The following is a 26,094-nucleotide window of genomic DNA, read 5'->3' on the forward strand; positions in this document are numbered from 1 at the left end:
ATATTGAATAGTTAGGCCATTTGGCCACACCTGTCCTGCATCCTGCATGTTGACAACATCCTGGAACTGAGAAATAGTTGTCATCCTTAGGTGGGGCCTGCATTTGCTGGCCCCCAACCATCAACACATTTCTGATATCTTGTGTTTGGCCTACTTTTCACTCATTGAATGTAACCTGCTGGATACCTGTAAGCATCTAGGCTGGGACCGTTTGTGTGGATGGCTCAGGAGGTAACCAGTGCATGAGAAGTTTCTGGCCTACCTCAATTGCTATGTGGGTGGGCAGAGTATGTGGAGAACTCCTAGCCTGGAGAGATGAGAAAGGATGTAGGTTAAAGTTGAGGTCCTGGAAGAAAAGATCTTGACAAAGAAAGCCTGAAGGCTTGTCCGGTATGAGGTTGCCAGGAGTCATCTGTGGGAAGACACAGAAGTGCACCTAGGAGCAGCTGGTGTCTCAAGACTCTAACTGATAGGCTCGAACCTGAGCCATGGTTTACAAAGCTGGCACCAGAACGTAACTATGGGTTGTAACCAAGTTGTTCCAACACAGGTGGAGTGAACTCCTGTGGTATTTTGAAGTGATAATTGGCTAGGGTAATATTTTCAGGGTGCTGGTTCTAACAGATGGTGCTATTTGAAATCCTTCCCTATAATCTCCATGAATGACTCTGTAACCTACTTAGGAGGCTTATTCAAGAGGTTCAAAACTTAGGCCTGTATTCCAACTGGTTGGCAATCTGTTCATTGATGTTGTTATCTGAATTCATGAAGTGGGCATTACATTTTTGTTAAACAAGAAGTATACACAATTTCTTCCCAATCCACTCTCCTCTCAAAACATGTACTGATACGTGCATGTATATTTTTGCCACCATTAAAAATTCACTTTGTAATTACTTTAATGTTAATGTAGAAAAGAGAAAAGAAAACCTCAAAAAGATTTAGGATTTAGGATTTACTTACCTGCTATATAAAAAAAAGCAGGGTCTATCAGCTCTGTTGGAAAGAATGGCTTGAGGTAACTCTGCTTTCATCATTTGAAGCTTTTATTTTGGGATTGTGTTTATACATCTCAGAAAGAGTCCTCTTACCTTCTTCCAGCCCAAGTAAGTGATTGGATTGACATTTGTATTCATGGACTTTGGCTTGAAATGAAATCTTTTAATTCTGCCTTAGATAGGGAATGCCAACAGTTTAAAGTGGCATGATTCTGATCTTTAAATTTGCTCTACTGATGAATGGTGCAAATAGGAAAAAAGGAAAATAAAAAGTATTTGCTACCTTGAGAAATACACTCAGTCTCTATTTGATTTTCCTTAGATGTGGGGGTCTGTAATTGTGAGATCTGTTTTTATTCGTAACTGGGAAAGCCTCAACATTTTAATTAACAATAGTAATATAAATTACATTAGTTTTATTTCAGTTAGAATTTTTTTCTTTTCATATATTTAATTGATATGAAAATATCCATGCAAGAGTTCCTTCAGCTTAAGTCAGATGTGTTCAGTGGCTGGGGCAGTGCATTAACTATAGTCTGCATGTGGGAAAAACAGCAACTGGCTTTTCACTAGTATTTGTCATTGCTCTATCCTTATGAATTCGACTTTTTCCTATTGTGCTATGCTCCACTCTATATCACATTTTACTTATTTGATTCCAAATTTACTTTGTGGTAGTAGGTTTTAATTTAGTAATTTACATACAGCTTGGAAAAGTGATTCCTTGAAGATATTGCTTTGTATCTACATGATAATTGGCACTATTTGTATTAATATTAAAAGTATTAACCTCTTTTTCCTAGTGGTCCCCAATTTCATTCTTAGCAAAATAAAATTATAGATTCTGTTTTCAAAGGAAATTTGTGTATGGGATTTCTTTCCATTCCTTATCTAATGTTAGGATACTGAAGTTAAAGTATGCATTTTCTATTTTTATGTATTTTGTCTTTAAAATAGATGTTCAATTATAAAAGTAATATCAATTCCTTAAATAATTTTTGTAATATACAGGCAAGCTGCAAAAAAGAACAAATATTCTAGAGTTCCATGAAAGTCATCATATTAAAAATGAAATTTTAAGCAGTTGGACTTAACATTATTTCATAAGAATTTTCAACTCTAATGTATATATGATGATTCTACCAAGTGTGTCATAGTTCACTTAGCTGTTTTAAATATTTTTTTCTTCTAAGACTAATTAATACTGTGTGGAATACTTTTATATATAGACCATTTCCATACTTGAGTTATTTTTTAAATTTGAGTTCTCAAAGGTAGATTTACTGGTTCAAGAGACATTTTTTAAACTTAATATTAGTCTGCGGGGAGCAATCCATAAATCCATGTTTCCTAATACTCTGCCTGGATTTTTTTTTTTTCTGTGTTTGGAGCATCAGATGAGAAGTTATGAGGAGAAACAATGGAAAAACATGAAAGAATCATAGAATCATTGCTGAGTGTTGCTCCCCAGGTTCTTGTTTGCTAACTGAAAGGAATTTGCTGGCTGAAGGGAAGACATGTTGAACACTTTTATTCACCCTATATTCACCCTGAATTCACTCCCCATGGCCAAGGGACAATACCAAGACTTCTGTTGTTTCACTGAGACAAGTCAAATTAAGAAACACTTGAGTGTTTATTGTGTCCTTTGTAGGGCTTATGGGCGTATACCTCAGCAAAGTAGGTGGGCAATAATTTAGGTCATGCCCACTTAATTTCAAAGGCCAGCTTTAATCTTTTGGGCTGATTGTGATTACTCCAAAAACAGCAGAAAACAACTGAGAAGGGAATATGAGGTCCAGATTACAGTTCTATGGAGGTTTTGTGTAATCTTGAGTGTTCGCTTTGCAGTCTGGCACCATGATAGCTTTTGTATTTTCTTTTCTCTGTTCTACTTTTTCCCATCATGGCAGGTAAACTTCTAAGTGTGCAGGGCATGAGAGGTGGGCTGAAGCTATCGGGGTAGCAGCTGGCTTCAGTAGTGCTTTTAGCTGTCTAGACTTGTGCTTTCTCATTGATTTTGGTGTCTGGGCATGTCCCTTCGTTTCTAAATCATGTCTGCATTTAAATATTTTAGAATATTTTATCCAGCATTTTTTGTTGTTTTTCACCAAAACTAGTATTTTCAATATTTCTATGAGAGAGCAGGGAGTCCTTTCTAGTATATTGCTGGAAATAAAATATGCAATCTATTCTTACACAACAGTCAGGGTGATCTTTTAAAGTATAATTTAGATCATGTCAGTCCCCTACTTAAGACCTTCCACAGCTTTTCGTTGCTCTTAGATTAAAAGCAAAACCCCTTATGTTTTCTACAAATGTCAGCATGATCTGGCTCCTAAGGATCTTCTTTCTTACCCACTCTTTCTCCTGCTCCTTCACTTCCAGTCACACTGGCCCTCTCTGTTTTTTGAACTAACAGAGCTCATTCCAGCTTGGGGCCTTTGCACTTGACATTCTTTCTGCCAATGTCCTGGACGCACTGGCTCTTATGCCTCATTCAGTTCACAGCTTAAGTGTCCTCCTCAGAAGGACCTACCCTGTCCACCCTACTGAAAATAGCAAGTTTGCTATCACCCAATCATTATAGCCCATCACCCTGTTTAATTGTCTGCCTTAAATTGTTTTGTTTGTCTATTTGTTCACGTGTTTACAATTCAGAATACAAGCTCTATAGGAGCAGGAAACTCTTCTCTCTAGTTCATCACTTCAAGCCCAGTACTCAGAACAATGCATTGTTTGTGGAATGAATTAATGATTTAAATAATTAGCCTATGTAGTGTCATTTCCAAAGTTGGCAGAATATCATCATTGGAATTTTGTTCATAAGGGGAACTGGGTTATAGAAATGTGGGAAGAATACTTAATTAGCATTAAAAAACAATGCTTTACTAAGAACTCAAAATCATGAAATGTAAGAGCAAATAGGAGTGTTTGTCCCCTTTATTCCAGACCCTATTTTATAGATATAAAAACTGAGACTCTGGGTTGCTGTGAGTGGCTCAGACCCCACAATTAGTGGCAGAGCTGAGGCCAGGGGATGCACATTCTGATTCCTGCCTCATGGCTGTTGCTTAATATCTCACCATGAGTCATGGCTACTGCCCAGTAGATTGGGAACAGTCATGAATATTAGACTGGCAATTTGCTAGAGATTTTGCAAAACCATGGGAACTGGATTGAACAAATTTTCCTGTCATTTTTATAAGAGGCAGTAAATAATGGTAATTTGAGTGTTAGAGAACAGCATCTGAATAATTTTTCTAAAATTCTACAAGGTGAATATAGAGAGAAAATTGTAGCTTTCCTTTCTGCCTATTTCTTTCTGAATGTCAACAGATTACTTTCTTCAGCTTGTGTTAGAATGTCACCAGCAGGACCCACATCTGACATGCTCTGGACTGTCAGAGCCACTCAGCACCAGGAGAACTTTCCAGTTGAATTTCTCTTAGGAAGGTCAGTAGGAATAAGATAAACGAAAAACTTATTCATCATTACCGTAATCTTTGTGAAAGTGGAAAAATTCATCCTGGCAATTTCAAAATCGATTACAAACTCATGCATGTTACATATGTATTTTTAAAGATTTTTACAAACCGAAATAAAATAAGTAGAAGAAAACAATAGTGACAAATTTATTCTTAATTGAATGAGTAGCTTTGAATTTTACTCAAGGGATATAAGCTTTGGTTTTTTTTTTTATAAAAAAGAAAACAGGTTTGTTAAGAGACTATGAATGTGTTTTAGAAATGCTTCAGTGATTTTATCATTTAAATAGAAATTTGGGTTATTCTGGAAAACAGTTTGATAATATGTTTCAGGCATTTGAACATATTTACTCTCGCGGCCCAGTAATTGCACTTTTAGAAATTTATCCTATTTTAGGAATCTAGCCTAGGGAAAAATCTGAAATTCAGTCATCTTGGCATAAGGATGGTCGCAGAAATACTATTAATAATAAAAAGTTGAACAGTACCTAATATTCAAGTAGAGGTATAAGATAATTTGTGGCAGGTTTGTTTGCTATAGTTTTATGCAACTATTTAACAAATACAAATAAGATTATTTAAATGTTGAAGGAAAATTCTTTCAATATAATGTTAATTTTTTTTTTTTTTTTGGAGAGAGCTCTTTTATTTAGTAATTCCTGACACATTTTAGATGCTCATCAAATAGTTAATTTTCTTTTCATTAATTCTTACTTTTCCCTCCCTTTATTTATTTATTTTTATTATTATTATACTTTAAGTTCTAGGATATATGTGCACAACATACAGGTTTGTTACATATGTATACATGTGCCATGTTGGTGTGCTGCACCTATTAACTTGTCATTTACATTAGGTATATCTCCTAATGTTTTCCCTCCCCGCTCCCTCCACCCCATGACAGGCCCCAGTGTGTGATGTTCCCCTTCCGGTGTCCAAGTGTTCTCATTGTTCAGTTCCCACCTATGAGTGAGAACATGTGGTGTTTGGTTTTTTGTTCTTGCGATAGTTTGCTGAGAATGATGGTTTCCAGCTTCATCCATGTCCCTACAAAGGACATGAACTCATCCTTTTTTATAATATAATGTTAATTTTTTAGAGAGTAAGACCTAAAACTATAAATGTGTACATGTAATACATATATAGTATAATCTCAACTATGTAAAAAAAGACAAAAAATTAAAAGATTGCAAAAAAAGTCAAAGTATTAATAAATATTATCTCTAGGATTTGAATAACTATTGCTAATTTCTCCTTTACACTCTTTGTATTTTCACTTTTTCCACAATATATCTATTATTTTAATAATCAGAACATCAATATAATTCATTTTAAATCTTGGCAGATGAACATAGTGAATGAACTATGTCAAAATGTGGTTGGAATTTTGTTGAACTTCTTTACAGAAGACTATATAGATGAGTGTTTTTCTTTTTTTACTTGCATAAATATGTCTCCTTAAAAAATCTTTGGATAGATAATATGATCAAGTAAAATTGAGTAAATTCATCTGTGTGTGTGCGTGTGTGTGTGTGTGTTTAAACCATTTATCTCTTGTGTGCTACTTAGCTCCTGTATTGCTTTTGTAATAAGACTGAGGTAGTTGGTGAACATTTGAACAATTCTTGCATAAAGATTTTATTGCATAAGTTATAGGATAAAGTGCAAGAGAAATGCTTTGTAGAAAGGGTCTTGGTAGAGATTCAGAAGGGCTTTATGGGTCCTTCATTGTGGTCACTGTTACACCTTTGTCTAATAGACCATTGATATAACTTTCTACTCTATAAGAGATTGATACCTAGTTAAGGAAGGTCATGATATATTCATTTTGTTACGGTAAATTTAAGGTGCCCAGAAAAAAAATCAAGAACCAAAACTAATGAATAGAGAGCTCTATTGTTATTGGCTGAAGCACAAACTTAGATCCCTTAGCAAAGAGAAACTCATAGTCCAGACCAAACCCCTTGCTATGTCCATTGGAGAAGGATTGGCAGCAAGATAGCAAGTATGTGGGGGATCATTGTTCATGAAGCTGGGGTAGATAGGAGCTTCTTCATATACATCTAACCTTTTTTATTGTCTAACCTATTGTTATGTTGTCTCATTAAGAAGAGACAATATAATGTAGTGGCCAAGAGATATGACTTAAGAATCACTGGACTCAAATTTGCCAGTTTATAACTCTGTAATCCTGGACAAACTACTCTCAATTTTCTAATTTGGAAAATGTGGATAATAATGGTCCAAAAAAAAAAGATGAATCATCTTAAGTATTTGAACCACAGAGAATTTAATTGACTGTGCAGCTGAGGGAGGAGCTGAAAAGCCAAATGGGGTCACTAAACAACCCGAATATTAGCAATAGCAGGAAGCATCCACTAATTCTAATTTGAAGGGACAATATGTTGGAGACAGTGTTACTGGGTCCACGGACTGAGGTCACTGGAATTATGGTGGAACTGGAGGAGGCATGGGAGAGACATTTTTAATGGTAGAGATTCTGCTCAAGGCACTGAGAGAGGAGAGAAATATCTTGGTGTTCCCATCTTTCAACCCTCCAGTCTTGTAGCCAAACACAGCCAGAAGTCAGCTGACAGGGGACTCTGCATTGCCTCTCTTTAATACAGAGCAGAGAAGGAGAAGGGTGAAGAATGGATGTGTGACAGGCAACAATCCCTACCTCAGAGCTATTATGCCTAAAGCACTTAGAACAGTGCCTGGAAGATATGTACTTAATAGACAGTACCATTATCACCGTCGTCATCATCATTATTGTTATCATCATTGGTGCCATTTGCAGAGTAGCAACATCTCTTTGTGAATATGCTTTAGAGGTTGGGTGCTATGAGCTTGTTTCTAATTACAGCCCTTTTCGGGGCCCTGCCGTGGTCAGGTTGCTAGTCGTTTCAGCATTTTTAGTGTTTGGTGAGGCAGGGGTGTTCCACCTCCCATTCTCATCTACCCTGCATTGATTACATTTAGAGTCACCAGACCTAGTTCATTGATGACAAGAACTGAGCCACGCAATGTTCTAAAGAATCCAGGCAGTTTTAGGAGCATGATAAAAATTCACAACCCTGTGGGGAATGACCTTTGGAAGTTAACTTTAAAATTAATGATTTTAAAATTAGGATTTCCTTACATATCCTAGTCCCTTTAGAGTTGAGCTTAGCTGTGTCCTGCCAAACTGAACGAATACATATTTAATTCTTTTGGTATTTTCTGTAGCTTGGCATTAAAATTAATAAATTTAAAGGAATAGAAGTTTGACAAGATGACTTAATAGGCCTACCAGGAATAATCACGTAGTTGCCTATTTTGAAGCATAGACATAAAATAAAAAATCTCATCCAGATAAGTCACGAGACTTTGCCAAAGTGCCCTCTTAAATTGCTCCCGTTTTGAGAATGCACTATTTATTGGAGCATTTTGCTAAGCTCTTGGGAACTTCTCTCCTTAGAGATTTTTACCAGTATGAAAAATAGCAGCTTTTCTAAGTTTTGGAATATTGTCAGTCTTATTGTTCATTGGTTTTCCAATTATCCTATTCTCAGAAATAACGTTTACTGATCTCAAGGAGTTAAGCGTTGTCTTGTTTTCTCTGGTTCTGTATTCTTCACATTTAAGACCAGATCTCAGCTAAGTAATAATAAAAGATAATAATGACTAAGAGTTTTTGAGTTTTCCTCCATGTCAATTATTGCTCCCAGCACTTTGGTTTCGTTCTTTCATTTGATGTGATATAGGAACTTATAACAACCCTATGAGACAGACGCTTCACTTTAAAGACTAAGAAACTGAGGCAGAGGTTATAAACCTCCCCCACGGTCACAAAATCATGCTGCTGGACTCAGCTCACACCTTCAACTACTATTAATACATGGTAATGTTGACATCTTATTGTAAATGTTAAACAATAAAGCATAAAGGGAAAGAAGTAAATGCAAAAAATGGTCAAAGCAGATGATTTTAAAGAGCATCTGGTTCAGCCTCCCCTTTTATAGCTGAGAAAACCAATCTCTAGAAAAAAGAAATGAGCCTTTTGATTATAAAGCAGACTACCTAACAAGTATCAAGTCGTCTCACTTATTCTTCTCTGCCTTCCATGATCACAGAATTCTGACCACGTCCCGTGTCATTCTCAAGCAGAGATTGAAAATGACATTGGTCCTTTACTTGTTCCAAGGAAGCAAACATTTTATGGTTTGAAACTGTTTCTCTTGCATTTGCTTTGTAAGAGGTTTGCGGAAGTTAAGCCTCACGGAGTCTTCTCTCCTTAACTTAAGCGGGTGGACTGCTTGTTGCTCTTCTTTGCCTGTGAATTCATGTTGATTAGACAGTAGTGGGGTGGAGGGCTGATGGGTCTGTGTTTGGTTGGCGAGCTAACTCCAGCATCCTATAATTACTACATTTTCAATCTGGTGCATAGTTCTGAGTTTTGTACATCCTTATCTGGCTCTACACTCTTTGAGGTTAATTTTGGCCTCGGATGGTGCCCTTTTAAAGGCAGGGTAATAGCAACACAGTGTTTTTGCTTGGGAAATACTCTGTGTATGGGCTTCTTCTCTTGGTTTTAAGTATTAACAAGGTAGCAAGTATGAAAGGTGCTGTGTTTGGAGTCCTTAAATGGACTTGGCATTTGGCTTGTCTACAGTCTTTCAGGAATTTTAATCCTGATATTCAGATTTGAGTCACACACCTGGGGAATGGTGACCATAGCTCTTCCTTACCCCTCCAGCCCCACTTCTGGGTTAGCATGAACTGACCGCTGTAACCTGCTCTCAGGCTCTACACAAAGGCACTTCAGAATCTGCCTGTGGCCACTTCTGTGAAAGGGCATGGTCACAGTCACCGTGGCATGGATGGAAAACTGGAGAGCAGCAGGAGGAGCCCAGGGATAGAGAGAGGAGGCCTGGATGCCTGCCTGGGCTATGTGCCATGCCTTGGGTAGGTCACTCAACTACTTTAAACCAAGTTGACTCTCCCGTAATGCAATAAGGGTTTAATGATCTCTGTGGCTCTACAGTTTTGTAGTTTCTACTATTCTTTGAAGCATGAACATGAATTCAACAGAAGAAAAAAAAAATGAAACATTTTTCATTCAGAACAGTTTCAAGATATTGCTCTGACTCACTGGATGGCAAATCATAGTGAGAGGGAAGTCTGACTGGACTTCCGTTTTGCATTACTTTTGGCCAGCATGGCTCTTTATGGTGTACTTGTTGTATAATAAAACAGCTCTCTAGAGAATACTCTTACATTTACTTACTGAGAAATAACAGAAGTTCAGAATAAAAACTCACAGAAATGGAAGACCGGGAAATTATTTTTTCTCTTTTCTATTACATACAGAGGAACAAAGGCTGATATTTGTGTTTATGCCCCCTTTTGAGGACAATGTCCTTGAAAAGCCATATTATTATTATTTGTCTTTGTATGTAATTGGATTGTTTAAACTCTTATCTGAACTTTGTAGCTTTTTCATTATATCTCTTACCTGGAATATTCATAAAACTCCACTGAAATAGCCACTTTATTCTGTAAATTTTATTTGCTTAAGGCCTGAACTTGGCCGCAAATGAGAGTACTTGTGTTTTGTTTTTTTTTTAAATGATGTGACTGCTTTGTGAAGGGACATAATGAGTCTGTGTTCTGTTCTATTCCTCTTCAACAGCTTTGTCAGGAAGGAAGGCTATTATGATTTCTTGGAGAGGTGGAAAGATTGTGGCATCTATGTGCTAGTCATGGATGAAAGGAGAAACTGTTATACCAGGGTAACATCTGAGGCCTGAGATAAAATTCCCATTACAACCTCTTTAAATATTTCTGTGTTTAAATGGGGTGAGGAGACTATCCACTCCACAAATGTAATCCCTTTTCCTCAGCCTAGTGAAATTTATTGTTTCTTTTCCCTAGATAAGAAAAAAAAAAAAAAAACAATAGGATGCTGTATAGGTTCTTTTAGCTTGTCAAAAGACAGATAATTCACAGATTTTGCTTTTGTGTAGCTTATGCAATGTCTGAAAAGGCACTGTAAGCAGGGATTCCCTGAACATCGTGCCGTGGGCCCGGATCCCTGTTTTGCTTTCTTCGGAGAGCTCACTGGCAGCCTCCCTGATGCTTTGTGCCAGTTCTTAGGCGCTCCAAAGCCACATGCACATTGACATAATCTCCGGTGGTTTTGGCTGGTTTATAATCTGGCTTACTGAGGTTTGGTTCAAGGCAGAGGCCTTTAGGGCAGGGATCTTCTGTGAGCTGAAATAAAAGGGTCTGGTTTGGAGGAGATTTGACTCTGCCAAATGAAAGTGGCACATTTCCAACTGCACATGCTGAGTGGCCTCGGAACACATCCATGCAGAACACAGACATGCACTAGGCAGCTAGTTTGTGGAAGGCAGTGTGCTGAGCACAAGTGGGAATAGAAAGACACATGGCTGCTGTGAAATAACTGCTTCCAGAAAGCACATGTCGAGTTGGAAGGACGAGCCAGAAGACACACAGAGAATATTACTCAGACTAAAATGTGACGTCCCGAAAGCGTGCTAGTATGAGACCCACAGAGTTGGAGAAGAAGAGATTTTCTTTCCAGTGGGGAGAATCCAGATTAGAAAGACCAGACAGGCCATATTACTGGCGGCACCCTTTATTTCAAGTTTGGCTTTTCGTGGTTTCGGTTACCTGCAGTCAACCGTGTCCAAAAATATTGAGTGGAACAATTAAGAAATACACAATTCGTAAGTTTTAATTTGCATTCTGTTCTTAGTAGTGTGATGAAATTTCATGCCGTCTTGCCTGGGATGTGTATTATCCCTTTGTCCAGCATGTCCATGCTGTCCATGTGACTTGCCCGGAGGTCCCTTAGTACCCGTCTCATTAGCAGATCCACCTTCGAGGTATGGCAGTGCTTGTGTTCAAGGAACTCTTAGTTTACTTAATAATGGCCCAAAGTGCAGGAGTGGGGATGCTGGCTATTTGAATATCCCTAAAGTGCTTCCTTTAAGCTAAAAGGTGAAAGTTTGAACCTAATAAGGAAAAAACAAAAATTATATGCTGAGGTTGCCAAGGTTTATGCTAAAAATGGATCTTCTATCCATGAAGATGTGAAGAGGGAAAAAGAAATTCATGCCAGTTTTGCTGTTGCACCTCGATCTGCAAAGGTTATGGCCACAGTGTGCAATAAGTGCTTAGCTAAGATAAAAAAGGCATTGAATTTGTGGGCAGAAGACATAAACAGAAATGTGTTCTGATTGACGGCAATCAGGTTTCGTACTATCAGTGCAGTTTCAGGCCTACACTGGGGGTCCTGGAACATATGCCCTGCAGATAATGGGGGACTATTGTATAGATCCCCTGGATACTAATGATGCTAGGGATTCAGGCCTCTCTCCTATTTTGGGAAGGGGCACCCTCAGCATATAATTTTTGTTCTTTCCTTATTAGGTTCAAACTTTCACCTTTTAGCTTAAAGGAAGCACTTTAGGGATATTCGAGTTGCCAGCATCCCCACTCCTGCACTTTGGGCCATTATTAAGTAAACTAAGAGTTCCTAGAACACAAGCACTGCCATACCTCGAAGGTGGATCTGCTAACGAGACGGCTACTCAGGGACCTCTGGGCAAGTCACATGGACATGCCCTGTGTATGGAACCTTGGAAAGAGGCTGTCCTTACCTGCCTGTGAATTCTGGCAGCCCCTGGCACTGCTCATAGATAGTCATGTGACTCAGGCTGGGACTCTGACTCTAGAGTGAATGGGTTAAAGGTCAAGAGGCTGTTAGAACTTATTGTTGGTGTCAGTGGTGGCACCCATTGGCTTTCAGTGGTGGTGGCAGCAGCAGTGTCCTGGCTGTAATTCTTGCTACAGGATAGTGGTTGTGATTCTTGCTCCTTGGCATCCTGCATGCCTGGGTTTTTGCTCATTTTCTGTCCTTAGTGATGGAGACTTCTACTGAGCCTGAACCTGCATGTCCTTCCAATGGAGTCTACGTTTTTCTCCTCCAGCTAGCCAAGGCTGGTTTCTGTTACGGCAAGCAAGAATTCCCACAGCACCTGAGTGTCAAGGGCTTTCATCGTTTGTGCTGACCCACCTGTGCAGCTGATCTTCTGCCTTTTTTCTCCGGGTACTCGCCTTCCTTTATCTACCTGTATAACTCTCTGCTTTGAAGGCTGAACTCCAGCATTTTTAACTTTTCCTGAGTTATTGAAGAGACTTTACTGTTTACTATTCCTCTGTACAGTACAACATCTTATAATTGCCCATTTTACAGATTTTTTTTTACATTGTATGTCTTTTTTTATTATTATTTGTTTCTGTTTGCCTACTAGCCCATGAGGAATATTTTTTGGTAGGAACTCTATTTTCATCTTTATAGTTCCAGATCCAGCTAATATTACACACTGGTTGCATGACTGAACAAATCTGTTTGCAGGGAGAGATGTGGTGTTGGAATTGCGAACCTATGGAGAATGAAAAAAATAGAATAGCTGTTGTGAGGCATTTACTCTGGTGATACCAAGGGAGGGATAAAATGATATCTGAAATGTGTGAGGGCCATCTGATATTGAGTAGTATATATTTGTTTTCCACTTAAAAAAGTCTGGTTTATTTAGGTATTATCTATTTACGGTAAAATCCATCCCTTTTATTGTAGAGTTCTGTAAGTTTTGACAGATGCATATAGTCATGTGTATGCCCCAGAATAAATGTATAGGACAGTTTGATCACCTCCCCTCAAAATCTCTCCCTCCTTCTTACAGCCAGTCTCTCCCCACATCTTCAGCTCCTGGAAACAACTGATCTATGAATTGATGTGTGTGTGTGTGTATGTGTGTGTGTGTATATATATATATATTTTTTTTTTGAGACAAAGTCTCTCTCTGTTGCCCAGGCTTGAGTGCAGAAGCACAATCTCGCCTTACTGAAACCTCTGCCTCCCAGGTTCAAGCGATTCTCCTGCCTCAGCCTCCCAAGTAGCTAGGATTATAGGCGCCTGCCACCATGCCCAGCTAATTTTTTTTTTTTTTTTTTTTTTTGTATTTTTAGTAGAGACAGTGTTCACCATGTCGCCCAGGCTGGTCTCAAACTCCTGACCTCAGGTGATCCACCAGCCTCGGCCGCCCAAAGTGCTGAGATTACAAGCATAAGCTACCACATCCAGCCTATCAATTTATATTTTAAGCAGTTATCATAGTTCACAACTTTCCAGAATAATGTTTTATATACCTGAAAGATAAAATAATTGGACAGTGGATTTTTGTCTAGGAATAGAGTTGCTGAAACTAGGAAATTAAAATAACATGTACTTATACTAAAAATTATCCATTACTTATATGAAATTCAGTGTAATTGGGCATCCTGCATTTTATCTGGCAACCCAACCCAACTCTACTGGATGGGTATTGCCAGTGTGGGAACTGTTAGAATCGAGGGTAAGTGTGAAATTGGCAGACAGAGAAGGAAACTGCAAGAAGAGGTCATGGATCCTATCAGCAGCATCATTCAGCCATTCAGACACTTTGTGACAACCTAAAAAGAGAGGAGGGAGTGAGATTTTTGTACGAAGTAAGAAATTCACTTGTTTGTACGTGAACAACATATGCGAGCCTGCTTTGAAGACTGAAGTTCTTGGCTTTCCAGTTTATAAACCAGTTCTATCTGGGCAGCTTGCAGCCAAATTGTGCTGTGGAGGAGTGGGACTCAGGAAGCACGGGCACCATGAAATAGGTGGATGTGTTCTGTGAAAAAGGGGGAAGGACACACTAGGGTTCTACCCTTAAGAAAATGAACTTTTGCTGAGTTATCAAAGTGAATACTTGCTATTTCTCAGGATAGCCATGCCACAAACACGTATTTACAGTAAAATTCAAGTTGGTAACAATTAAAATGACTGACATCTAGTTTATCTATATATTATTGGAACAAAAGGGCTTACTAAGCAATGCCAAGGAAAGAAACTTCCAAGTAGGTTCTTCTTACTCTACCTAAAAGAATAAACTATTTTAAAAGACTTTTGGCAAGTCCATGGTTTATACTACCAGAAGTCTTACCTTTCTGTTTTAAAGCAACCTTGGCAGGACAGTTACTTGTCAGTGTTTGGTCAGAGTGGTAGCAGTTGTGTCTGGAATTCTTCATTCTTTTCATTGCTCTCCAATAACCTACCATGTGAGGCTATCTCCAACCCCAGAGCCCTGACCAAGTGACCATGCTGCTAAGCTGCTTGATAATAGTTTATTATCAGTAAAGGGACACAAGTTTAAAATTATTTGACGTATTAGTGCTATCAGTTAATGACTTACAAATAGCATCTTTGGTTTCTATGTGTTGGCAAAGATTCTCTAACCTAACAAACTCTAGCCATGCTCCTCTGAACCCCCTTCTTGACTAGGCCTTGACTTCCTATGAGAACTATAGATTCTCAACACAAATGATTTCATCCACTCGTTCCCCACATTAAAGGACTTACACAAACACTAGAATAATTTCTAATAGCTCAAGGCCACGTCCCTAGGACTACCCTACCCCACTTAGGATGCCTGCCTGAGGAAGCTCAAGGCTGCCAGGAGAATTTACTATGTCCTCTAGCCAACACCCTGGAGCTAGGCCCAACCACCCTTTCTTAGAGCATTTACTAAAAAGGGCTTACAATTGTGAATCCTTGCCCTGTAACCTTTGATAAATATATGCACTTCCTACTGCTCAAGAGTGTCTTTCTCAAGGACCTGAGAGCCATTCTTCTAAAAAGTAACTATCAGGAGAGATAGGGCCTCTGTCTTTCGGTGTCTGGGCAGATAGAATCCTAACTCCCATAATTGCCTAATCAACATTCATGTTGACCAACCCTTTGTAATTTTTTACTTCTCTGACTTCACTGAGCCTGCTCTCACCCCCTCCCTTTTCTACTCTCTCATTCCTCTTCTAAAATACCCAGTCTCCTCTGTGCAAATCAAGGTTGAGTTTAGTTCACACTGCACTCCCTTCCCTATTGCAACAGCATATTAGTGGTTCAGATCTGTCCTCCCCACTTTAACTAGTGTCTGGCTTCCTTTATCTCTGACATTGTGAAGAATTTGGAAATTGCAAGGAGCATGGGAAGGAGATGATTTGGGGTAGGCATATTTTATTTTTTAAATCACATTGCATAGAGGTGGCTGTCTCTTCTGCTCATACTCCTAGAACAGGCCTTTGGTGTACCTTGCTATGTGTAGGAGACTGGGACTAGAAGGTCACCCTGTTCAGCTATTTTCATACTATCATTAGGTTGTAAATGGAATCCATTAAAAAATTATATGGAATGCACAAAATAAAGCAGGTGAAGGCAGAATTGCTCTTATGGAAACAGGGGTAGGAAATCTAGAATCGTATTTATTCCTTCTTTTCTCTTTATACTTATTTGGGGAGTCTCAGAATCATTAAGAACAACTGGGAGGGTAAAACACAAGTTTACAAGAAAACTAGTTTCCTTCCTTTCAGAGTTCTTTCCATCCTGGCAGCTCAATGGACTCAGCAGCTCTCGGGGACAGTGGCTTGAGTGTGCTGGGCTTGTGTCTCCTAAATAAGAAATACTACCCACAATGGGATAAAGGACCCACAGGGACTCTTTAAGTGGGGAATTAGAGGACACATCCTGTATAATTCTGGCAGAAGGGCTAGGCATGAAGTCAGAGCAGGAGATGACTCAGAAATCCTGATGCTTAGAGACATTACCCTGTGGCTACTGGGCTCACTGCTATGAACTTTGCCTGAGGTCTGTAATGTGATTTACAATAATTATTCTATTCTCTTACCCCCTAGCTTGACAAGATGAACAAGTTAATGTTATTAGCTTCTCAAATTGGAGGATGATAATTATTAGGTGGGTCCATTGGGAGTCAGGCTGGGGTGAGTTGTTATCAAATCAGAAGGAGTTATCAATAGGGCACTGTTAATCAATAATGATTGAATGTGAGCTACCAGAATTTGCCTTTTCATGATGTATACAGGACTTGTTTACATAACCAAGTCTTCAAGGAGATAAAATTAGGAAGGCATCCAGATAACAGAAATTTGGAGAGACCTTGATATCATATTATGATTGAGAAAGAAAAAACAAATAGACGTTCACATTGGGAAGGAATGACTACATCCAGTTATGGCAGCAAAGCTGTGTGTTGATTGATATTGTGAGAATGAATCAGTGATTGGGCACTGTGACTAGGACAGAAAGGGTGACCCTGAGAGCCACAGTGCTTTTGTGTGCAACAGCCATGAAGAAGTCTTATCTGGACTTAATATTGACCCGTTGTGTATTTCCGTATTTTTTCTCTTTTTTCTCTCGTTTTCCTCCACTCTTTCCCTCTTCTCTTTCAACCTCGTGTTGAAAAACACCCTGAAGTTTGCTTGTGGAAATGGGTGAGATTTGTGAGCTATGATGAATTGGAATTATTTACAATCAAATGGAAACTTGTAACAACAGGTGTGGATGGAAGCAGCTCACACATAATGCATGTGGTGAATTGAGGAAGCTGGTAGAAGTTTGGGATGTGATTGACAGGCTTAAAGGTAGCAGAAATAGAGTAGTTGCGTTTGGCATTTAGATTTTTAAATAATACTTTGCTCAGGCCACACATTAGTTAGTCAGACACAGAGTTGGAACCATATTTGGAACCTTCTGAGCCTCCACGTAGGCTTGTTCATCGTCCTTATGTTAGGGTGACAAGGTTCGGAGCTAAAACCAGAGAGAGAACGCCGCAGCAGAAGCCTCTTCCAGACCCACTGTGTCAGTTTTGGACTGAGGCATTTTCTGTCCACAGCCATATGCAGTGTGAACAGGCCACAGATGTACATCAAGTGAGTGGGTGAAATAACGTTTGGTGGGAAATGATGACAGTTTTATGGCATTCGTCCTTGAAGCCCCAGGTGTGCTTATTCATCTTTAATATATTTTAAGCTGTTAGCCTTGGGGATATTTCAGCCTGTTTGCATCTGTATTTTAAAGATGAGCCCTGGAGTGAATCAGTGAGGGGAGCGAGTCATACCTGAACGAGGAGAAGAGATGAGTGGATCTTTGTAGGAGAAGACTTAAGTGGATCTAGTCATCCCTGAACAAGGAGAATATATCAGGGTAATGAAGAGACCTAGGGGAAAGTTGTCGTTTCCTTTTGACCAGCCAGCTGGTTGACCTTCCTGCATCTGCCTTAGAGCCAACCTTGGCCTGGGCAGCTTGCACCAAGCTTTGCATATGCCCCTTGGACGTCAGGATGCTAAACCTGGATTATCCTGGCACAGAGCATGAATTATAATTCCTGATCTCAGCATATTCTACCCTTTGACTTTTCTGTTAGGGATTTTGACTCTTCTGTTTCTGACTTTTTGATGAATCATGTCTCCTTGACAGAGTGAAGGCTCTTTTTTTTAAATGACTCATAGCCATATCTATATATAACCACTGAGTAATAAATAACTCATAGCCATAGCTACATGTGGCCACTGAATTGAGTGATTAATAATTTTGTTGTTATAAATTTGAGTGAATATATTTTGGTCAATTATGTGGTTGTGGCTATAAAGATAGCTAATAATCTTTATTAGAATTTGGATACTGTTGATTTTTTCTTGTAATTTTATAACTTCCGTTTCCCTGTGGTACATATGCGGTGTGGAATACTATGCAGACATAAAAATAATAAAATCATGTCCTTTGTAGCAGCATGGATGCAGCTGGAACCCATTATCATAAGTGAATTAATGTGAAAAACAGAAAACCAAATATCCCATCTTCTCACTTGTAAGTGGGAGCTGCTTATAAGTAGCTGGACACACACAGACATAAAGATGGAAACAATAGATACTGGGGACTCCAAAAAGAGAGAGGGAGGGAGGCAAGGGCTAAACAACTTCCTGTTGGATACTATGTTCACTATCTGGGGAACAGGATCAATAGAAGCCCAAACCTCAGCATTATGCAGTGTATCCCTGTCACAAACCTGCATATGTACTCCCTGAATCTAAAATTTAAATTTAAATTTTAAAAAAATTCAATTTTTGGACTTAGGCTTAAATTTCTAGAACTTTTTCCACCTCTAAGTTGTCACTATACAAAGTATGTTTAGTAGTAGCTGGAAGAGTTATTTAAATCCACATACTAACAGCAACCACAGTGAATACAGTTTAGGTAATATTTTCTTTTATCCAACAGCTAGAGTGAGATGCACAGAACAATGAGCAAGCACCTCAAGACCTTGGACTTGTTAGAGATTCAGAGTGAGTTTCAAAGCAAGAAAAGGCAGGAGCATGAGTAGCATTCCTATAAAATAGCTATTGAAGCAGAGTAGCTAAGGAAAGGTGATTGTTGTAGAAACACAATCAGTGAAAGAGTCTGGTAGAAAGACTATTCCTTAAAATTCTTATACTCCCATAGAATTTACTTCTAAACCATACTTCCCTTAGACCTGAGCAAGAATATTCCCTGCCCAGCCCAGCATTCAGAGGATCCCAATTAAACCCTCCCTTTGCCTTCCCCTTCCCCACAGGGTGAGGATTCTGTAAGTCCAAGTAATTATATCTCCTAACCCTCCCACGTAAGCCATGGTCTGGGTATCCGGACGCTGGAATTTCCTGCCAGGATAGTCCAAAACCAAGACACAGGTCTATCCTTCAGAGGGAAGGTTGCATTCCACACAAAGGGAGGCCAAGGGGCAGGGAATGTGAATGAATGACAAGCCGTGGTGTCCATACATAAGTTTGCAAATCTCAGTGATAGAATAAGTTGGCATGAAGAGAAGGAGGGGTAGGATAGAGCCTGGAGGCCAGCTTCTTCTGAACCGGTAAATTCTGGTGCAGGGCTTTTCTTAGGTGCGTTGCATATGTTACCTCATTTAATCCTGCAGAACACTTCAAGGTAGTGTTCTACTGTCACATTATGGGACAGGGAGATGAGGCTCAGAGGAGTTAAGTAACAGACCCAAGGCAACTGACTTGGTAAGAAGTTGAGCTGAGATTAAACCTCAGGTGATTCAGCTCTAAAGTGCATGTGTTTCTCCACCTTGTTATGCTGCCTGTGATCAGTATCTTTGCTTTTATAATTTCCCAGTTCTTTCCAGAACCTAGCCTGGTCCTTGACACTTGGTGACATGCAATAAATATTTGCTGAGTAACTAACAAAACAGACCATTTATTCATCTTTACTAGTTATTTATTATTTATTTATTTATTCACCTTTACTATTAATGGTATATACAATATAACAGTGGTGTAGGTGAGGAATTTCATGTCAAATATACTGAAAGGGACATTTCACTCCTGATCCGTCTGTACTGGATGGATGTGTTGATCTCCCCCTATGGCCATGTAGCTTTTGGGCTCATCTCTCCATTTGTCAGTTTAGTAAATTGCTGCAAATGTTCTGGCTAGTGAAGACTCAAATGTCCCAGAACAAACTTTTGTTCAAAGAAAATATTAATAAACACCATATATGCTGCTGTAGTCCAAAATGTTTTTCTTTTCTTACTTAAAAATGGCACAAACTCTGAGTATTAAGGTAATCAAGAAGTTGTGAGAATGCCTGTTTCGCAGGAGTTGATTGGCAGGGTCCCTCTGTTGGTGTGGCCCCGCTTGTCTGGGCTGTAATTCTTCCACGTGTGTGGGCCACCCATGCTGATCACTCCTGGAATGGTCGGTGTGCTGTCCTGGGGCTTGGTCTTTCCCTGTGCTCACCCCCACTTGTCATGGATGCCAAGACCATTCTCTGCTGTTGGCAGAAAGACGTGGAACATACTTCCCTAATTCCTGCTATAGGCTCATTTTGGTATTTTCCCCATGTGCTCCCATTTGTACACTTAATTGTTTGGGCTTATTTGTCTGTCTTCCTTGCTAAACTGTAGGCTCATTTGCGGACAGGCTTTGTGTCTCTCTTGTTTACCATTGTATCATCACATCTAACACAATGCCTGGTACTTAGAATACTTAATGAATATTTACAGAATGACAATGGACTGCCATCATAATTGAGTCATTAACTACTTTTTCAAAAAATTCTACCATTAAGGTATCAGATCAAAGTTTCCTTTCACAAAAATCTTACATTTTCCTCTATACTGTAATTGTATCTACCTGCTTGGAGACTCACCAAGAGTGTGGTCACTGTGTACCCTCCCAGAGTGACTTTTTTATCTCATTTAGAACTATTTGTTACTGTGATTCTCTTAAGCAAATGGTTTTGCCCACGCAGAGCTGTTTGCTCACTGACACAGGCTTAACTGGTTAAAGAACTCACAGGTTGTTTCTCACCATTAACGGCTATTATGTTATTTTTACCATCAGTTATACCTCATTTCTGCTTCTATCTTTACAACTGCAGGCTTTGGTCATTTTTAAAGTCATTCAAGTTTAGATTGCATTGACACTAAATCAAATCATAGAGGACAAACAACTATATATTTTCACCGAGAGTGGGCACAGTAAAAAGTTCCCAGGCTTTCTCTCCTACTTTTAGATAGGTCTTTTTCAGAAGCTTCCTATCTCCCTAAGAAGTCTGAGAGTTATTACAATTTCTTTACCCTCTGCTTACATATCCCATCACATAGAAAACCATTTAATAGAATCTGTTGTATCAGAGGCAGAACTTTACCTCTGCTCTCTTAGAGTCTCAGGTAGACCTGATAATGAAATTGACATAAGATAGATTAATAGGTATATTAGTCCATTCTCATGCTGCTAATAAAGACATACCTGAGACTGGGTAATGTATAAAGGAAAGAGGTTTAATTGACTCACCGTTCTGAAGGTCTGAGGAGGATTCAGGAAACCTACAATCATGGTGGAAGAGGAAGCAAACATGTCCTTCTTTATATGGTGGCAGCAAGGAGAAGTGCTGAGCGAAGCAGGGGAAGTGCCCTTTATAAAACCATCAGATCTCATGAGAACTCACTCACTATTACAAGAACTGCATGGAGGTAACCCGCCGCCCATGATTCAGTTACCTCCTACTGGGTCCCTCTCATGACACGTGGGGATTGTGGGAACTACAGTTTAAGATGAGATTTGGGTGGGGACACCACTAAACCACATTAATAGGATAAAAGCATGTAAGTTTTACATAACACAGGAGCCCTTATAAGGAAATGAAGACCCAAACAAGTGGCGAAACCTAACTACTTTTATACTTGGTTGAACAAAGAGAGACAATTGTGAAAAAGTAACTAAATTATGAGGGAAGACTAAAGGAAGATCAATAAGAATTATTTTAACAAGGTCTGTGTGTACAGAATTCTCTTAGTTGTGACTCCCCATCAAAGAATGTTTCTTTTCTCCTGGCAGAAAGACAGCAACTTTCACATGTGAGTTTTTATCTCCTGTTTTCAGGGAAAAAAGGGAAAAGATTAGGGTGCCCTTTTTGTATCTGCTGTTATTCAAGTGCCCTTAGCTCAAACTAATCCTTATACCAAAATGGCACATTCTGGGGTACATATTCTGCCATTCTTCACTACTAAATAACAGAACATATGCTTACCTGTGTACTAGCTATTTCGTTTCTGGGTTTCTGGTATATGCCAAACAGAAATGTATATGCATGAGCCCAAAAAAATCTACAAAATCTTTATACCAGCATTATTTGTAATAGTCCAAACGGAAAACAGTCCAAGTTTCCATCAACAGAAGAATGCATGCCTAAACTGCCATATAGCAAATAAGTAGTGGAATATTACACAGCAATGAAAATGAAACAGTAGTTTTACTGCTATAGGCAACAATATAGATGAATATCATAAACACAATGTTGACTAAATCAATTAAAAAAGAGTACATACTGAATGATTTGATTCCATTTGTATAAAGTTCAAAAATTGGTCAGATAATATTGCCATTTGGGAGATAATAACTGGGATCCTGTCTTTTTCCCTTGGAGAGCCAGAAGAATGGACTCTTCTCAGAAAGAGTGACCAAAACTTCATAAAATCTCCTTTCCCCAGAACATTATTATTTACTTACCTAGGTGCTGCCAACCACACCCCATTGTGTCCCTTTAGTCATTGTATGGAAGGAGGTCAAATTGCCTTAGTCTCCCAGTGACTAGAGCTAGATATCGAGCCATATGAACAGTTTGTTAAAACCAGCACTCTGAATTCTAATGCCCGATAAGGAGGGTTGAACTTTTGTGAAAATAGGCTGGTGACAATTGTCTGAGGTCAGAGGAAAGATTCTATCATCATCATTGTCATGATCATAATTATTATTTTGATTTCTTTACTCATGTTTTTAAAAATTATATTTGTATAAGCTATTATGTTAGGTTTAATAGAAAGGTAGAAAAGCCATAAAAATCATTTGTTCATTGTGATTAATTTTCATATAGTGAATATATCCATGTAACTTCCACGTAAATGTTTGTGACATTCATCTATATTGTTGCCTATAACAGTAAAACTACTGTTTCATTTTCATTGCTGTATAATATTTCACTATATATTTGCTATATGGCAGTTTAGGTATGCATTCTTCTGTTGATGGAAACTTGGACTGTTTTCCGTTTGGACTATTACAAATAATGCTGGTATAAAGATTTTTGTAGATTTGTTTTGGCTCACACATACACGTTTCTGTTTGGCATATACCAGAAACGAAATAGCTAGTACATAGGTAAGCATATGTTCTGTTATTTAGTAGTGAAGGATGGCAGAATATGTACCCCAGAATATGCCATTTTGGTGTAAGGATTAGTTTGAACTAAGGGCACTTGAATAACAGCAGATGCAAAAAGCGCAGTGTAATCATTTTCTTTTTCTTTCCCCTGAAAACAGGAGATAAAAACTCACATGTGAAAGTTGCTGTCCTACTACCAAGAGAAAAGAAACATTCTTTGACAAGGAGTCATAGCCAGAAGAATTCTGTACACACAGACCTTGTTAAAATATTCTTATTGATCTTCCTTTAGTCTTCCCACATAATTTAGTTACTTTTCCACAATTGCCTCTCTTTGTTCAACCAAGTGTAACAGCATTTAGGTTTGGCCACTTGTTTGGGTCTTCATTTCCTTATGAGGGCTCCTGTGTCATGTAAAAGTTATGTGCTTTTCTCCTATTAATCTATCTTATGTCAATTTCATTATCCGGCCTACCTGGGACTCTAAGAGAGCAGAGGTGAAGTTTTGCCTCTGCTAAGGTAGGTTCTATTAAATGGTTTTCTATGGCGTGGGATATGTAAGCAGGGGATAAAGAAATTGTAATAACTCTCAGACTCCTTAGGGAGATAGGAAGCTTCTGAAAAAGCCCTATCTAAAAGTAGGAGAGAAAGCCTGGGAACTTTTTACTGTGTCCACCTTAGTGAAAATACATAGTTGTTTGTCCTCTATGATTTGATTTAATGTCAATGCAATCTAAACTTGAACGACTTTAAAAATGACTGAAGCCTGCAGTTGTAAATATAGAAGCAGAAGTAAGGTATAACTGATGGTAAAACAATCTAATATCCGTTAATGGTGAGAAACAATCTGTGAGTTCTTTAACCGGTTAAACCTGTGTCAGCGAGTGAACAGCTCTGTGTGGGCAAAACCATTTGCTTAAGAGAATCACAGTAACAAATAGTAGTTCCAAATGAGATAAAAAGTCATAAGAAACATTATGTACCTGATGGAATGTTTCAGGTGAAATTGGGTCACTTGACTGGTTGTTCATCCTTACTTAATTCTTAAAATTTTCTGATGGCCTAAGAGTGCAATTTTCTGAATTTAGCTGATCATATGTTAGGAAAAACATAGGACAAAATTTAAGTTGCTGAATTGAAGTGTCTAGTGTTATCCCTGATTTTAGGTAAGTCCTTATACTTATCTTTTACCTTTAAAGGTATTTATTTAACCATTAGCAGAATGGTTAAATAAAAAGTAATGACAAGAGCAAATGCCTGCAAGGTTGTGGAGAAACTGGGCCACTCATACATGGATAATGGAAATGTAAAATGGTACAGCCACTCTGGAAAACAGTTTGGTAGTTTCTTAAAAAACTAAACATGTAAGTACTATACTATCCAGTAAATGCACTCTTGGGCATTTGTCCCAGAGAAATAAAGACTTCTGTGTTCACAGAAAAACCTGTATGTAAGTGTTTATAGCAGTCTTATTTCTAATCACCTAAAACTGGAAGCAACACGGATGTCCTTCAGTGGGTGAATGATTAAACAAACTGTGGTACATCTATACCGTGGAATACTACTCAGCAATAAAAGAAACAAATTGTTCAAACATACAATCATCTAGATGAATCTTGAGAGAATTAAGCTGAATGGAAAAAGCCAATCCCCAAGGGTTGCATACTATATGATTCAAATGATATCACATTGTCGAAATGACAAAATTATGAAATGGAAAACAGATTAGTGTAGATTAGTAGTTGCTAGGGGATTAAGAAGGGAAGGAATAGGAGGAAACTGGGTGTGGCTATTAGAGGGGCAACATGGGAGATCCTGCTGATAAAGGAACTGTTTTATATCTTGACCATATCAATGTCAATATATTGGTTGTGATATTGTTACCATGGAGGAAAACTGGGTAAAAGATACACTGATTTTGTATTATTTTTTATAACTGCATGTGAATCTACAATTATCTCAAAATAAAAAAATAAAAAATTAAGTACAAGAGACTCAGGGAAAGTTCTATGTAGTTTCTTTTAGATCAGTTTTTTTTTTTAATGCAGTTACCCATCCATTTCTTAAATATTATAGATTGTTATCAAAGGAAGGGCACTGCCTCTGCTTTCCATTAAGGACAACATCAATCATCAAAGACATCTACAAAGTTTCTGAAATTCTTCATGCAGGCTTTTAGGGGACCATTAGATCATATTATTTCACCTGTAGGGATATATACAATCAGGCACAAATCTTAGATCTTTAAGAAGCAGTATTGCTAAACTGCTGCTAAATAAGTGGGAGGTTGGTTGAGGTTATTTTCCCCCTATAATTGCTTTTCTTCTGTCTCAGAGGAACCTGTCAGACCAGTCATTAAGCTATTGTTTAGTTCTCATTTGGCTTAGGCGGTTCAGGGATGAGCTTAGGGAATAATAGAGGCAATGTAATGAGTCTTAGTGGGAATAAAGTGATTGAGACTTTTGGTTTCTTTTTAAGGCTTAGAATATAATATCCATTCTCTAGTTCCATGACTGCCCCAGTGCAATTCTTTTTGAAATGCTGTAACTCATATCCTGGGGAGCCTCACCATGTTCTTTTAGTTTTTTCTCCTTCTTTGTCATTGTGCATAGGATCTTCCAGCTTTTGGGTTCCCATGTCTTTGAGCTTTCTAGTCTGAAAAAGATCTCTTTAGAAATTGTATTTTTCTGAGAGCTATAGTTGACTATACTTTGTTTTCTGTTGTTTCATAGGATTATCTCACAAATCCTACTGTGAAACCATATGAGGTTCACAGCAACCATATGAGGCATAGGTATTATCACCTCCATTTTATAGAGACTTAAGGAAGCTAAGTAATTTGTCCCTGGACATGTATGTGACAGAACCAGAATTTGAGTTCAGAAAGCTAACTTCACAGGCTACACAGTTAGCCTCTCTTTATTTTTGTTTTTGTCTTTGTTTTGAGACGGAGTCTCGCTCTGTCATCCAGGCTGGAGTGCAGTGGCACCATC

General features: G+C 38.5%; 1 protein-coding gene across 3 annotated transcripts in view; it reads left to right on the top strand.

Moving 5' to 3' along the window:
• PDE4D (phosphodiesterase 4D) overlaps positions 1–26,094 on the top strand; it is a 1,541,788-nt gene that overhangs the window by 142,817 nt on the left and 1,372,877 nt on the right. Inside the window, exon 1 of one of the 3 annotated variants that reach the window (XM_063622613.1) lies at positions 23,551–23,620. The exons of the other annotated variants lie outside the window; for them this stretch is intronic. The gene's annotated coding sequence lies outside the window, so the exon portion shown is untranslated. Of the gene's footprint in view, positions 1–23,550; positions 23,621–26,094 lie in introns of those variants that run through there. 3 annotated transcript variants of the gene reach the window in all.

The sequence above is a fragment of the Symphalangus syndactylus genome, chromosome 18 (genome assembly GCF_028878055.3).
Source record: "Symphalangus syndactylus isolate Jambi chromosome 18, NHGRI_mSymSyn1-v2.1_pri, whole genome shotgun sequence".
Lineage (NCBI taxonomy): Eukaryota > Metazoa > Chordata > Mammalia > Primates > Hylobatidae > Symphalangus > Symphalangus syndactylus.